A 15,639-nucleotide genomic window follows, 5' to 3' on the forward strand; every position below is an offset into this window, starting at 1 on the left:
CACACGCTGATGCTCCAGCTACTTCTACTGCTGTGCTCCCATCCTTCCGCTCTGACACTGGGCTTCCAAGACTTGTGGCACCTTCCACAGACCCGAGGCATCTGACTAGTTAGCTCAAAAGTCAGGAAACACTACAGACCCCTTAGAGCTTTTGACAACAGGGCACAGACTCCATTCCTGAATATTCGCTAATCTAGATATCAAAAATCACCTATTGAATCCCACCTACTGCTGTTAGTAGTGTATTATACATTTTAAAGCTAGAGTATGCATAAACTGCTTTCTTTTTCCCACTTTAAATTTATCATTTAAATTGCAATACTTACAAAAGGGGCACATTTAAACATTAAGGTTTAACTGGTAAGATTTAGGCCACAACTTTTAAAAGTTGGAACAGGCAATAAGTCATTGACTCCAGCTAAACACAGGCAGTTACGTTGATTTTTTTCATTCTCATCTGGGTTAACACCTGAGATTTTCATCATGAATGTTTCTTTTTATTACTTCTTTAAATTTTTGGTGGAAACATTGATTAGATTATCTTTCAGGAATTTATGTCATCAGTTTAATGATTCAAGAACCAAAGGCACTTTCATTATGATGCCATGCCCAAGGAATTAAGTACCTATTGTTGATTAGAAATTGTTTCTTATGCAAAATGTAAATTCAGAATAATTCTTTCATGCTTGGACTATCTGTGAACTGCCTTGTCAGCTTTCTTTTTTCAGTAAAGTACTGAATATTCCAATATTCCAATATCAATTGTCCCCCTCTTCCCACTTTTTTCAAGTTGACTCCACTGATTTTAAATTGCTTTTAACTAAACATTCATAAATGATATAAATAGCCCACCAGGCTCCTCTGTCCATGGAATTCTCCAGATAAGAATTCCAGTAGTGGCTAGCCATTTCCTTCTCCAGGGGATCTTCCCAACTCAGGGATGGATCCTGGGTCTCCCACCTTGCAGGCATATTCTTTACCATCTGAATCACCAGGGAAGCCCTTTTTTCACTTTTTTAACTAAACATTCATAAATGGCATATGGGAATTTTTAAGTTCTGTTTGTCATCTTACTCTACTACATAAAAAATAAGAAATTAGAGTCTCAACCTGAATTTCAATTATGATGAAAAAGGAATGGTTACAGCCCCATACACATTATTTAGGAGCTAATCACAAATTGTTTTTGTTCTCAATGTTATTAAACTTCATCTCCCTAGGGTAGACAATGCCGTTGAGCCTAATTGGTTCAAATATGACAGCCTAATTGGTGTCATATTTCTAAAATGAGGATTTTAGGAGTGAAGAAGTCAATGAGAACTTGTTCACCTGTGTTAGTCATAAAACTACTTGGAGGTGTAACACTGAGGTTTATCAGATGCTCCTGAAATTAGGATGGCGTGGGGATGGTGGACGATACCATATGTGGTTGGAACCCTGATGATATAGACGGATGCTGCTGAGACCACCCTGCTTGTCTATGTGAGACTGACTAACTAAACTGTTCATCTTTTCCCCTTTGAGCAACCATCAAAGCTCTGGTCCTGGAGATGTCACACTAGCATTTTACCAGGTACACTGAAGTATACACCTGCAGTTGCGACAATGGTACAAAATTAAAAGTCTGGGTAGTTGGTGACCCTAGTTCTTCCTTTGTTCTTTTTCTAAAACTAGGATCCTTTTTCTTGATTAGACCTGGGGAATGAAAACATTCAAATGAAGATCTAATTGATTGGGCAGAACATACACACACACCCATGTGTATATGATGTGTATATACAGACACATTTCTCCCCTCCTGATGACAGTGTCTCCACCAACTCAGGGATAAATGGCTCACCTGGGACCTGGCTACCTGTGTCCTCAGATGTCCCGTGGGCCAGCTCTTAAACCTAATTATACCAGTCCTGCTTTGATCTCTCCAAGGTCTCAGGGGACTGTGTGGTGGCATGAAAATGCTTATATTTTAACTCATGTGGATGCTAATACCATGGAAACATACATGTACACAGGTGACAAGGCAATGAACATGTGAGACAAATTACACAGCTTTTAAGTGATATATTCTGTTGTCTGTAAAGCTTTTATCTCATGAATTAACATACACTTTCATTTTCCTTTTTTTTTTCCTCTCTTTGTTTTTATTTCTGATTAAAATTCCTCATCATCTAGTAGTAAAATACATAGTATCTAAATTTTTTTTATTTTTACCCTAGCCTGGAGCCCTTAGCACTTGCTGCTTCTTAATACTGTAGTGAAAACACACAGCATGCTCCGTATCTAAGTTGTTGAGCGGTACTTGACTGCTCCAGTGTGAAAGAAATAGGGGGTTTCTGGTGTTGAGATGATCAGAACATAATACCAGTTCTGGAGAAATGCCTCTCACAGCTGAGCATGCCAGCCAGTAAATTCTTAAGCAGGAAAAGGGAACATTTAATTCAGAGAGACGCTTGCATATGGTGACTGCTAACATTTTTACGTATTGTGTCTGGTTGAGCAGTAGGGGAGCGGTGATTATCTGGTGATGAGGTGGCTCATCATACTTGATGGGATCTCACAGTGGTGTTTGTGGGCTCTGCAACAGCTGGTGCAGGGCAGCCCTTTGCTAAGGGCACACACTGGTTTTGTGTTCCCAAGAGGCAAGGCCAACCAGGAACATCACACCCAATTCTAAATAAATCATGTTTATACCCTCTACTATCGGTTTTGAAACTACTTGTCTGTCATCCTTGTAGAGAAACTGTCTAAAAGCTAAGATTAGTTAGAAGTAGTCTAACTAATGGAAAAGAATCAGATTCTTGCAAAGCCAGTAATTCTCTCAATAAATATTAAATTACCATTTGAGTACAAGCCCTGTTGCTTTTTGTTCATGAAACATTCTTGGTGAGAAGGTTCTTCTCATCATCCTTGTCTAATTGTCTTTTTCTCTTCTTTCAGATCTCAGATTAAATATCACTCAGGGAGATTAAAGCCCTTCCTCATGTTTTATGTTCTATCGTGGTACTCTACTTTTTTTCTTTGCTGTATTAGTTGCCATGATTACTTTAATAATCATAAATTAATGACCCCTGCACACTGAAATGTGAGCCCTAAGAGAACAGGGAGCAGCTCTGTCCTGTCCTTTCTTCTCTCCAGACCCTAGGGAGTTACCTGAAAACCTACCAGGTGTTCAATACATAGTTACTGAAATACTAAATGAATGAAATACCTTCTGAATAGTTTTCTATTTGAACATCAATTATTTTGTAAATTAAAGTGATTGCCTTGTAAACCAAACTACTGTTCTCAAATTTGCTAATCTAGCTATTTCTGTGATGAACTACTGTACTCAATACAAGATTTCGGGTTCTACAAATGATGATATAGTTCTTACTCTCTGTTGGGCTCTCTGTGTGAGGACTCTGCCGCTATCTGGTGATGATACAGCGAATTACAGGCAAGAGTTCTGGGTGGAGGGCACTTGGGTCACAATAATCTCTCTAAAGAATTTACGATTTCTCCTTCAATAAATCAGTGAAGCATTACATCATACCTAAACTTATGCATGTTCATTAACTAGATATAAGATGTGAACATTTATAGAAATTTATTAAGCCACTGCTGTTGATATTAATGATCCACATATAATTAAGGTAAAGCTTGCAAATTAGATACATGAAAAAAGACACCTTGTATTTAGTTTTATGATTTTATAAATAGAAATAAGTTCCTATAGTATAAGTCAACATATTTTGGTAGAAAAAAAAATTTTTCACCATGAACAATAATATAGTACTATTTCCCCAAATGTGGACCCCATTAAAGTCCTTTTGAACAGATACTTATATCATTCACTTTTGTAACCAATTTACAGCTCACTTAACACATTTCACATAGTAGGCACCTAAGAATAACAACAAAAATCACTGAGTAAATGCTGAAGGCCAGTCAGGAGCTAAATTCCTTCTTAGTTTATACATATTGCATTAAGCAGGGAACTACTCCATCTGACCAATTTGGTACGAAGTTTAAAGTATTATGTTTAAACAGAGGTAAAATAAAACCAGCTGTCAAAAAAGTCAAGCTTTTTTTTCTTTTCTTTCAATCATCACATAGGAAAGGTTTAGAACAATAAAAAAAAAAGTAGCGATTTTTTTTTCCAATGCACAGTGTGGTAATTCAGTGAACAACAAAATTGAAATCTGACATTGTTGACTTTTAAGATTACTGGTAGTCAGCTAGAGGGGGAAAAAACAATATGTAACATGTTTCCCTACCTGACTTATGCTTCTAGTTCCTGTAAAATGTCAAACTGAAGGTGACAAGGAGCAAACATCCTATCTCAAAATGTAGCAAGAAAAGGCTCAGTCATGTGACCCACAAAGATGTGCAGAACATCATTTTTACTGACAACAAAACAGACTTTTTTCCCCCATAAAGGCAAATTCAGGAAACCTATTGCATTTTTATTACATTTATTTTCAAAGAAGTCAAACTTAACTGTTAATATCCTTTTGGGATATAGCTGTTATTCTGTATTAACATATATATGAGATATTTGCTTAGATATGAGAGCCTAACACTGATTTAACAGACTTTAAGGGAACAGTAGTTCTATTATGTTGGTAAGTGATTTTTTTTCAAGGTGGCTTAGACTTTATTCTTCCTAACATATATTTATTTACATATTCCTCCAGAAAACAATAAACAGATCACTTGCTAAGTGTTAAACTTTCTATGAAAGTGCGGCAAAATATAATGTAATACGATGAAGTTTCTGTCTTTAAGAAGCCAACTGTCTGTTCAAAGAGAGATGCCGTCGCAAGGCATGGTAAGACATCCTTAAACGAGATTGTATGTGAGCCCTAGATGGGCCCCAACATCTGTGGTGGGTAAAGGAGAGTTTCTCACAGTAAGTGACATTAGATCTAGAGTGATCATGAGCTCTGTCAGCAAAGCAGCTGCCTAAATAAAGCCCTGGGGTCTACGCTTGGGGGTAGCCTGAGCAAAGCTTGCCTCGGGAAAAGTCCCACATCAGGAAGGAGTGGCTCCCATCAGTCCTCCTGCCGCGATCCATCACTGGCTGGGAAGAGGCCAAGCTCCAGCTTTATCTGGGGGCCATCAGTCAGCTGGGCTCCCAGCACTGGGTTCTTTGAAGGAAGTTTGAGAGGAGCACCTTCGTGGTCACTACAGCCTACTTCAAGTACTTTCTCCACCTCGTCCTGTTTGTCATATTAGAACTAAGTCTCCGTGGTGTGATGTTCTGGCCTCCTCTGCGTCTTGATTTCTGAGGATGTCCTTTCCTTGCTTATATCTACAGTGAAGCAATAAGAATCTCAGTCCTTAATCAACTTCCCTATCAGCTGCAAAAATCACTCACATGAAGCCCTCTAGGACCGCACAGACTTTACACGGGGCATTTTAATGGTCGTGAAGCAGGTTAGCTTTTCATAGCCACGCCTACAGGACGCCCCCTTTGGTATCTTTCCCCCACCTCCCCATCGTTAACCTCCCCTCTCCGAGCTGGAACTCTCCTCTCCCACCTCAATTATCTAGAAAATTGTCTCCTCTCAATGGTACAAACCACAAAAGAATAGACAGATTCTCATATTTGACCCAAACCCATTATTAAATTATGCTTCTCAGTGAACACTATATTTTTTTTCCTTTAGAGGACCTCTGTCACAACTACTAATACAATATATTACTATCATTGTCAACCAGAGATTTGCAACTTGAGAATTTTAATCATACTAATCATTTTCACTCAATAGCACGGCTAATTCAAACTCTTATTCCAAGTTTCGATAGTTTCAGGTCTGAGATGCCCATGAAAGCAGAGGTAAGTACACTTTGTGTTGCTTATTCCAGTCTTGAGATAATTATCTTACTAATTAAATTTTCATTCCCAACTCCAAGACCTGTTGCTGTACTCCAAATAGCATACGCCCTACTCTCTGACATGGCGTACCTGCTGCTGCTCTTGCTGCCTTGAACAAATAGCACACACACAAATGATAAGAACAAAACTCAACCATCCTATCAGTGAGTTGGGGAGGAGAGCAGTGGTCCTCTCCAGCCATCCGGGATTTGTAAAAACTAAGAGTCCCTGATGACTCTCGGTTGCTCAGTAACCACCTTGCTCTGGAAGGAGCGTGAAAGTGAAAAGTGAAAGTAGCTCAGTTGTGTCTGACTCTTTGCAACCCCATGAGACTATACAGTCTGAATTCTCCAGGCCAGAATACTGGAGTGGGTACCGTTTCCCTTCTCTAGGGGATCTTCCCAACCCAGGGATTGAACCCAGGTCTCCCACATTGCAGGCAGATTCTTTACCAGCTGAGCCACAAGGGAAGCCCAAGAATACTGGAGTGGGTAGCCTATCCCTTCTCCAGGGTATCTTCCCAATCCAGGGATTGAACCCAGGTCTCCTACATCGCAGGTGGATTCTTTACCAGCTGAGCCACAAGAGAAGTACCTGTAGCATATTCATTGAATCACAAAATCTCTTTCCTGGATGAAGCTCTAGAAATCACCGTTTTTTTTTTTTTTAAACCTAAGTGAATTATGACATAAAGGCATGAAAAATAATGCTTCTCACCTTTTCCTGTTGTTCTTGAGAGACTGAGGGTTGTTTGGCTCCAACCCCTGGAAAATCAAGACAAGCAGAGTTAGGATGATGCTGCATCAGGCAGAGAAAGAGGCAGTCAGTGCTCCTTACTGCTTGTGTGCCTGCTAAGTCGCTTCAGTTGTGTCTGACTCTGCGGCCCTATATATGGGCAGTAGCCTGCCAGACTCCTTTGTCTGTGGGATTCTCCAGGCAAGAATACTGGAGTGGGTTGCCATGCCCTGAGGATCTTCCCGAAGCAGGGATGGAACCCGTGCCTCTTATGTCTCCAGCATTGGTAGTCTGGTTTTTTACCACTAGGTCCACCTGGGAAGCCCTCCTTACTGCTTCCTAAACCAAAAGTCCTTACTTTTAAGAGGGAGGAGGGGTCAAAGTGCTTGGTAGTGGAAGAGAACTCTCCAGTCCAGAAAGAAGAACCTTGTACTGTTAATATCTCAAAGGTGATAAAATAGGGAAGATCGGATACCTTGAGACATTTTATTTAGTAATTAGTTCCCATTTGTTTTTTTTTGTTTGTTTGTTTTTATTTCCATTACTCTAGGAGGTGGGTCATAGAAGATCTTGCTGTGATTTGTCAGAGAGGGTTCTGCCTGTTTTCCTCTAAGAGTTTTATAGTTCTGATCTTACATGTAGATTTTTAATCCATTTTGAGTTTATTTTTATGTATGGTGTTAGAAAGTGTTCTAATTTCATTCTTTCACATGTAGTTGACCAGTTTTCCCAGAACCACTTGTTGAAAAGATTATCTTTTCTCTGTTATATATATATATATTTTTTCTCCTTTGTCAAAGATAAGATGTACATAGGTACATGGCTTTCTATTTTGTTCCATTGATCTGTATTTCTGTAATATAATAATATTCCTCGGCTTAAGATGGGGTTATGTCAAAGAACTGATGCTACTGAACTGTCATGCTGGAGAAGACTCTTGAGAATCCCTTGGACAGCAAGGAGATCAAACCGGTCAATCCTTAGGAAATCAATCCTGAATAGTCACTGGAAAGACTGATACTGAAGCTAAAGCTCCAATACTTTGGGCACCTGATGTGAAGAGCCAACTCATTGGAAAAGACTCTGATGCTGGGAAAGATTGAAGGCAGGAGGAGAAAGGGGTGACAGAGAATGAGATGGTTGGATGGCATCACTGACTCAATGGACATGAATTTGAGCCAACTTTAGGAGACAGTGAAGGACAGGGGAACCTGGCGTGCTGCAGTCCATGGGTCACAAAGTCAGACGTGACTTAAGGACTGAATGACAGAACAACAACCGAGTTGAAAACATCATAAGTCAAAACTGTGTTTAATAAAGCTAGCCCACCAAACATCATAGCTCAGCCTGGCCTACCTGAAACGCACTCCGTACACCTGCATTAGCCTATAGTTGGGAAGATCACATAAGACAAAGCCTATTTTAAAACAAAGTGTTGATAGAGCTCACATAATGTATTGGATACTGTACTGAAAGTGAAAAACAGAGTGGCTGTCGGGAGGCAAGGTGGTTCAAGTGTCTTGACTTTTCACCCTGGTTACCACGTGGTGACTGACTGGGAGCTGCCACTCTCCAGCATCAGGAGAGAGATTCGAACCTCACATCACAAGCCCAGGAAAAGCTCAGACTTCAAATTTCAAAGTATAGTTTCTCCTGATTGTATGTCACTTTTCCATCGTTTTACAGTCAAAAGAACTTTAGGCCAGACCACCATCCTAAGTCAAGGACTGTCTGTATTTAAATGATTAAAGGTCACAGTAGAAAAAATCCACAGGGTGTTCTAAACTGGCAATTATTACACAGGTGTCAATTTCTATATTAATGTTGACGACTTCCTCCAAATTCTTTGTTATTGTAACAGAGACCCTTCCTCCCTTGGTGTCATCATTAACTCCTCATGTGAGTAAAATTACCACCAGCTTAAAAGAAAGTTCAATGCAATGAGCAATTCCCTTAAAATTGTGACCTAAATCAGAGATACAGATTTGCTTTTCGAGTTATTTAATAATATACATCAGTGCCTTCATTATTTACTACAGTTTCACAGTTTTAAAATGGGAGATTGTTTTTAAAAAACTTACTAAGAATAACTGTTAAAGTAAATCAAGGGTCAGGTATTATTTTCTACTTATGATAATAAAATATCTGATGCCATCATGATTAAACGATATTTGGACATTTAGCAGATTTTTGAACGTCTGCATGCTGCTGTAAAGTAATATTTTTCTAGATATATTTCCCCACCAGTCATGGGGTGAGTGCTAGAAAGGTCATGGCTGAAGACTGTTTATCTCCCAGATACACGGATTTATTTTCAGGCATCTGACTCAAAGTGTGTAATTCATAAATGTCTACCTCACAGACTATTTTCTAGAAAATCTTAGTAAATTATCGACCTTCTGAAATAAGATCACATATTCTATATCATGAGCTCTCATCTGCTAAATACATTTTAAGCACCCTATATCAGAGAGGAAATGTCCATTTTAGGCATGGAGGAATGGGCTTGCAGTGTGGACTCTATTTCAAGCAGCAAAGGTGGCATGAACTGGTGAGAGAAGGTGATGCTCAGGATTGGACATTGCTGTGTTTGGGTGAGAATACGTCTAGAACACAATTTCCCTGGTGGCGCAGGGACTAAGACTCCACCTGCAATGCTGGAGACCCGGGTTCTATCCCTGGGTCTGGAAGATCCTCTGGAGAAGCGACTGGAAACCCACTCCAGTATTATTGCCCGGAGAATTCCATGGGCAGAGGAACCTGGTAGGATACAGTCCATGGAGTTGCAAGTCAGACAAAACTTGGCCATTAAACCACCACCATCACAATTTCAGACAAGATATGACCTTAACCATGATGTGGTTCAATCACCTACCTTAGAGGCCAGAAAACTAAGAGACTTTAGAATTTAATAAGGAGCCCCATTAATGAGCATTTTTAGTCCATAACATTTGAGGTATCGTAATAACAATAGGAAAAGGGAAAGCGACACGACTCTTAGCGACCCCATGGACTGCAGCCTACTAGACTCCTCCGTCCATGGGATTTTCCAGGCAAGAGTACTGGAGTGGGGTGCCAATGCCTTCTCCGACAATATACACATTAGACATCATTTCAGATAAATAGGATAACAGTCGAAGATCAACGATTTATATCTAAGAAATACCATAGATTTGGGTGAAAAAAATATTAGAATCTGAGTAATAAACCAATATTTCAGTAGGAATTGAATATATCATAAAGCTTTATTCAAGAGTCCTTGGATTAGAAACAAATAGCGGAGTTCTACCAAAATCCATGTGTACTCAAAGATAAGCTTGTTACCTCGCCTTATCACTGATGGCAATTAAGTGCCAATTACTCTGCATATCCGTATTTAAACACATGAGTATGCTCAGTTCTGACTGACTTTTTGCAGCCCCATGGACTGCCAGGCTCTTCTGTCCATGGATTTTTCCAGGCAGGAATACCAGAGTGGGTTGCCATTCCCTACTCCAGGGGATCTTCACAAGCCAGGGGCTGAACCCATGTCTCCTGTGTCTCCTGAATTGGCAGGCAAATTCTTTACCATTAGCGTCACCTGGGAAGCCCCATTTAAATAAAGATTTCATTAAATACTGACTTGTGCCACTTGAAGCCCCAATCAGGCACTCTTCTGCCTGATTCTAAGAAATGAATCAGGAAAATAACAGAGGTTAAACATAACCAACCTCACAGAGAAAGATCAGAAGAAACAAATGTGTCCTTAGCTTTATTGTTAAAATTAACGTGAATTTTTCATCTATTTGAACTGATGTCTAATTAATTATAGTTAATCCAATAAAAAATGTAGCCATGGATGAGTCTTTAATATCCACGTCAGAATAATGCAGTCAGTGATGCCATCACTGCTTAAGACTAAGATCGTTGTTAAATTACTTTGATGCTGTATTGCTTGAAAGCAGTGATAATTCACTTTTTTATCTTCTCTCCATGCACAATTTATCTAGGAGAAAGTTAAAATATTTAGCATAACACATTTCAGTTATTAAGCTATTAAAGCACCAGATAATACTTTGAAGAACAGATTAGAGTTGTTTATATTATCTATATACTAATAAGAAGGTTCTTTATTTCCTAGATGCTTCCATTATATCAAGAAATAGTTACATATTTAAAAAAGCATTTGCTTGATAAAATATATTTCATTCTTTCCCTCATAATTTTTTTTCAATAGTCTCCAGAATTTCACTTAACAAGATTTCTCTCACTAACCAGAAATAAAATAACACTTCAGTTCAGTTCAGTCACTCAGTCATGTCCAACTCTTTGCAACCCCATGGACTGTAGCACGCCAGGCCTCCCTGTCCATCATCAGCTCCTAGAACTTACTCAAACTCATGTCCTTTGAGTCAAAATGAACATGCAAATGACATTTAATTCCACCAAAAAATATTGAATAAACATCTGAAGATATGTCAAGTATGTCTTTAAATTATCACATGATATTCAGTGGTATCACATGATACTTTACCGTAATACCCTAAAGTTGTTTCAAGGCTTCTGAGAGGAAAACCTACCATGACTGAAACAGGATGGCAAATTTTGTAACGTCACAGTTTATGTGAAAACCTGATTTTGTTAAACAAACCAAAGTTATGACAAACAGTTTGGTTCATAACCACCAGGTATAGTACCAGCTCTCCTGATCCACACTTTTAAATCACATTTTTATCTTACTAAGGCATTAGAGACGGACCTTGATTATTTATATTTTCTACCTGTTTAGGTTTTATATATATATAAGTCTCTACCTTGATTCTGTTTCTTGGTTCTAATTCTTGCCATAAACTCAAGGTGGTACATTTGAAACTTTTCTTCCTATTTCCTGAAAATTCCAGTGTGGGTTTGCCCTTTTAGGATACCCAGGTTTGGGCCAGTTCAGTGTATGAAAATCTCAAATTCACAGTTTTGCACAGTGGAAAATCACTGAAATAGCCATACCTGAAGATGCCTCACTCAGTTGGTACAGATCTTTTGGGTCTGTACATGGGAAAGTGTGTAGATACAGTGATACATCAAATGATACATCAAGTACAGGGATACATAATACAGTGGTGCATGGAAGTGATATAGTTACATGAAAAAATGGTGATATTCATACCACTGATTATTCATGGAAGACGAGGCTGGTCAATTTGGTAAGATTTTCAGAAGCTGGCCAGGGAGAGGCTGGGGCTGTTCCTTCTCTTTAAGGCCTGCTCATCTTTATTGGCTTCCACAGCCCTTGGCTGACTGCCATCCTTTGTGGCCACCTCATAGGTGGATCTTTGCCTGGGCCTGAAATTCTCTCAGTCTCTCTTCTGGAGCTTCTGAAATTGTCATGTTGACTAGAAGAAGTAAGCCACCTGGCAGGAGGCCACTGTGACTAATGAGGTTGGAAGAAAGTGATAGTCAAAGCCTAAAAGCCACATTCAACTCATAACTGAGTGGAATACAGAACTTGGTATCACCTAAAGTGTTATTTAACTTTCTTGGGTGTCAGTTCTTTCATCTGTAGTTTAGTTGTAATAATGCTTCATTTTTCTAAAGTTCAAAGCCATTTTGAAAGCAGAAAATTCTTAGTATGTTAAAAAGAAAAAACTATTTTGAAAGGAGAAAAATGATTACTACATTAAAAAAACATTTAAAGTTATGCATTTTCAAATGTGTAATTCCATTAACATTCTGTAGGCAATGCAGTGCTTTCTTATTATGATCGTGCCTTATGTCAGCTCGAGTTCTATGACCCAGATATGCTAGGGGTGACTCACCCTGAAAAGAACAATGCGTGCTGAGAGTGATGGTTTTGAGCCTCTCGGAAGTCTGTAAGGTGTTACGCTTAGAGACTCAGTATTTACACTTGCATTTATATGTACACTTTCTCATTTCCCATAAAATATTGATTAAGCATTTCTATTTAATGAGTAAACTGAATAAAGTAATACATGGACTTCACTGGTAGCTCAGTTGGTAAACAGTCTGCCTGCAATGCAGGAGACCCTGGTTCAATTCCTGGGTTGGGAAGATTCCCCTGGAGAAGGAAACAGCTACCCACTCCAGTATTCTGGCCTGGAGAATCCCATGGACTATCCATGGGGTTGCAAAAAATCCGGCACGACTGAGTGACTTTCACTTTAATATTTTAAAGTGATACATAAATGTAACAGACAGCATGAGTGTTCAAGAAGATTGTAATATACATGGTGAGACTCTGCTGGTAGTCATTGCACAGTCAAGGATGCACTTCTAAATTAGTGCAACAGACGTATTAATAATTGCTTGGCTACTCCAGGTCAGTAATCATTCTTCCCTGTTTTCTCTAAGATCATCCATGTCTCCTAATTCTAGACTAGCTATGATTATAACCTCTACTTGTTACTTGGATATTTGGTTGATAGTAATCTGTTTCAGAGCTCACAGAAGGAACAAAAGAGAAAGAGTATGTACAGAAAAGTTTGTCAACAATTTTAGCAGAAAAGTGGGCACTACAGCTAAAGAAAGAGCTGGAGGAGAATGAATGATGGAAGACTTTTGTTTTTATCTTGTCTTCATATTGGGTTCAAGCGTGTTTAAAAGAAAATGGACTATGAGCAGATAATCAAGAAAGATGAATCATCACAGAATATAAAAATGAAAAGGGTGGAACATTTTGTACCAGGAAGGGAAAGGAAAAGAGTGGGTGACAAGGATTGTTCATTTAGAGAATTGTTACAGGGGAGTGAAGTCACAACTGATGTGATTTGCAGCGACCTGGAGGTGGAGAATACCGTACATTTGTTTAAATCTATGCAAATGGAAAATGAGAGACAGGCTGGTTAGAAAACACAGTAGGTTGTGTGGGAAAACAAAAGGTAAAACTGAATTTGCTGTCTGTTATAGAGGACCTGACCTGTATGATTCAGTAAGACTCAATAGACATGGAAATACTGAGCAGCTGTATTCATTCAAGAATGATGCATGTGGACATTAGGACATGAGATTTGGTATAGGCCATTAATTTAACCTCGAGAAGAAAGAGAATGGAGATAAAAGAGCCCTTTCTGGTGGATGTGGAAGCTCTCCAGTAGGGCTAGTCCTTTACAGAAGACTGGGCAGAGACCTTGCAGACAGCGATCTATCAGAGGCAGAGAAAGCAGAAGAGTGTAGAAGAAAAGCTACTGAGCTCTGCAGACTTCAGACAATATTCTATAATGGTAGTGAACACATTTGCTTTTTTGTGTGTAAGGGACATTTTTAATCACCTCCATGTGTTCCAAGAATAGGTTAATTCAGTTACATTGAAAAAATACGACACAACTTCTAATTGCACTGTGTTAGTTGTACAGTCGTGTCCACCTCTTTGAGACCCATGGACTGTAGTCCACCAGACTCCTGTGTCCATGGGATTCTCCAGGCAAGAATACTGGAGTGGGTTTCCATTTCCTTCTCCACGGGATCTTCCCAACCCAGGGCTAAGTATTTAACAAAAACTTTTTTGCAAATACTGCTATTGAGAATTACTTTAAAAGGACTGCAAATGTTAAAAGACACATAGTTATTACATTAAGCTATAAATTAATATCACTCTTTGTAGCTTATAGGTTTTTACACTGAAAATAAGGCAAATTGCTTTAAAATTATTTTTAAAGCAATTTCATCACTGAGATAAAGTCTTCTGTCTTATTGACATTTAGTTTATCCTTTCACACTAAAAATATTTACAAATTCAAAGTTAACGACATACTATTTGCTTAGAACAGTCCTTTTCCAATGTCACTTCAAGTTTTACAATGAGTCACAGAAAAACAGATATTGCTTTGTCTCAAAGGGATTTTTTTGACATTAAAAAAAAGAAAGCTGACATACTTTTATTGGATGCCATGTCATTTTCCAAAACAGCTGTTTTAAGAAATATCAACTGAGTTCACACGAAGTATTTTGCCTTCTAGCTTCAGAAAGCCCCAGGAAGATCTTTCTCTGTCAATGTGATTGACTGTGGAAATATGAACTGGTGCCAGTCTCCAGGGAAAAGAACAGAGAGAGTCCAAGGAATCAGAGCTGGAACAGTCTGCCCAACTCTACAACGGAGAGACAAACTACACTGAAGACAGATGATAATACGATGTTCAGGAGGCTGACGAGATCTTGCTATATGCATGCAGTGCACATATCACCACTTAGAACAGAAATATCTACCACGATGTTTCTAGATTTTGTTGGTGTCTGACTTTGGGTATGTGTTCTTCTTCCACTAGCTTTGAAGGCTGGATTCTTAATGGTGTTCTACTGCCAAGAAGTTCACCCTCAAATTCCCAAGTCAACCAAAGAGTAGGTTTCCCAAGCTTCTGAATATACAAAGGAAGCAACGGGATTAACATAAAACATTAGGTTGTATTGCAAAAAACTACAGAAAATGGTCCATGTCACTTAAGTACTTTCTTTTTGAATAATCAGTACAATACAGTCCGATCTATCCAATTACTCCAACCAGATTTGTACAGTCTCAGTGGGGCCTTCACAAACACAAAATATTTTGATCTGGTCAGAAGCCAAGATGCAAAACAAGTTGGGAAACTTGGTTCCAAGAATTCCAAAGGAAACATTACAGAAATTCAACTTCTTCAGCTCTTCTTGCTTATTGTTAAAATGTGAGTAAATCCAACAATGTTTAAATCAGAAAAGATATCCTCTCTTTTAATATCAACAACATTGCAAATATCCCTTTTCCTAAAGGAAATAGTGACCCTGAAGTTCTTTGTCGGATATTTTTCTGTTTTCAGCTAAATGCACTAAGAAATTGGAGATAATTATAGTCAGTCTTAGAGTGAGTCAATTCACTGCAATTTTATTTAGCATTTATATTTTTAAATTTTTTAATTAGAATGCAAAACATTTATTTTAAATATCATTTATCATGGAAATGTTAATAAATACATAATGGACAAATTGAACTCTAATTATTGATCTTTTCTGATTATCTGATACTCGAGAGTTTACCAGTTTGTTCTTTCAGACCTGAATCTCCTCCTGGGATAGCAATTTAA

The sequence above is a fragment of the Bos indicus x Bos taurus genome, chromosome 24 (assembly GCF_003369695.1).
Source record: "Bos indicus x Bos taurus breed Angus x Brahman F1 hybrid chromosome 24, Bos_hybrid_MaternalHap_v2.0, whole genome shotgun sequence".
Classification (NCBI taxonomy): Eukaryota; Metazoa; Chordata; class Mammalia; order Artiodactyla; family Bovidae; genus Bos; species Bos indicus x Bos taurus.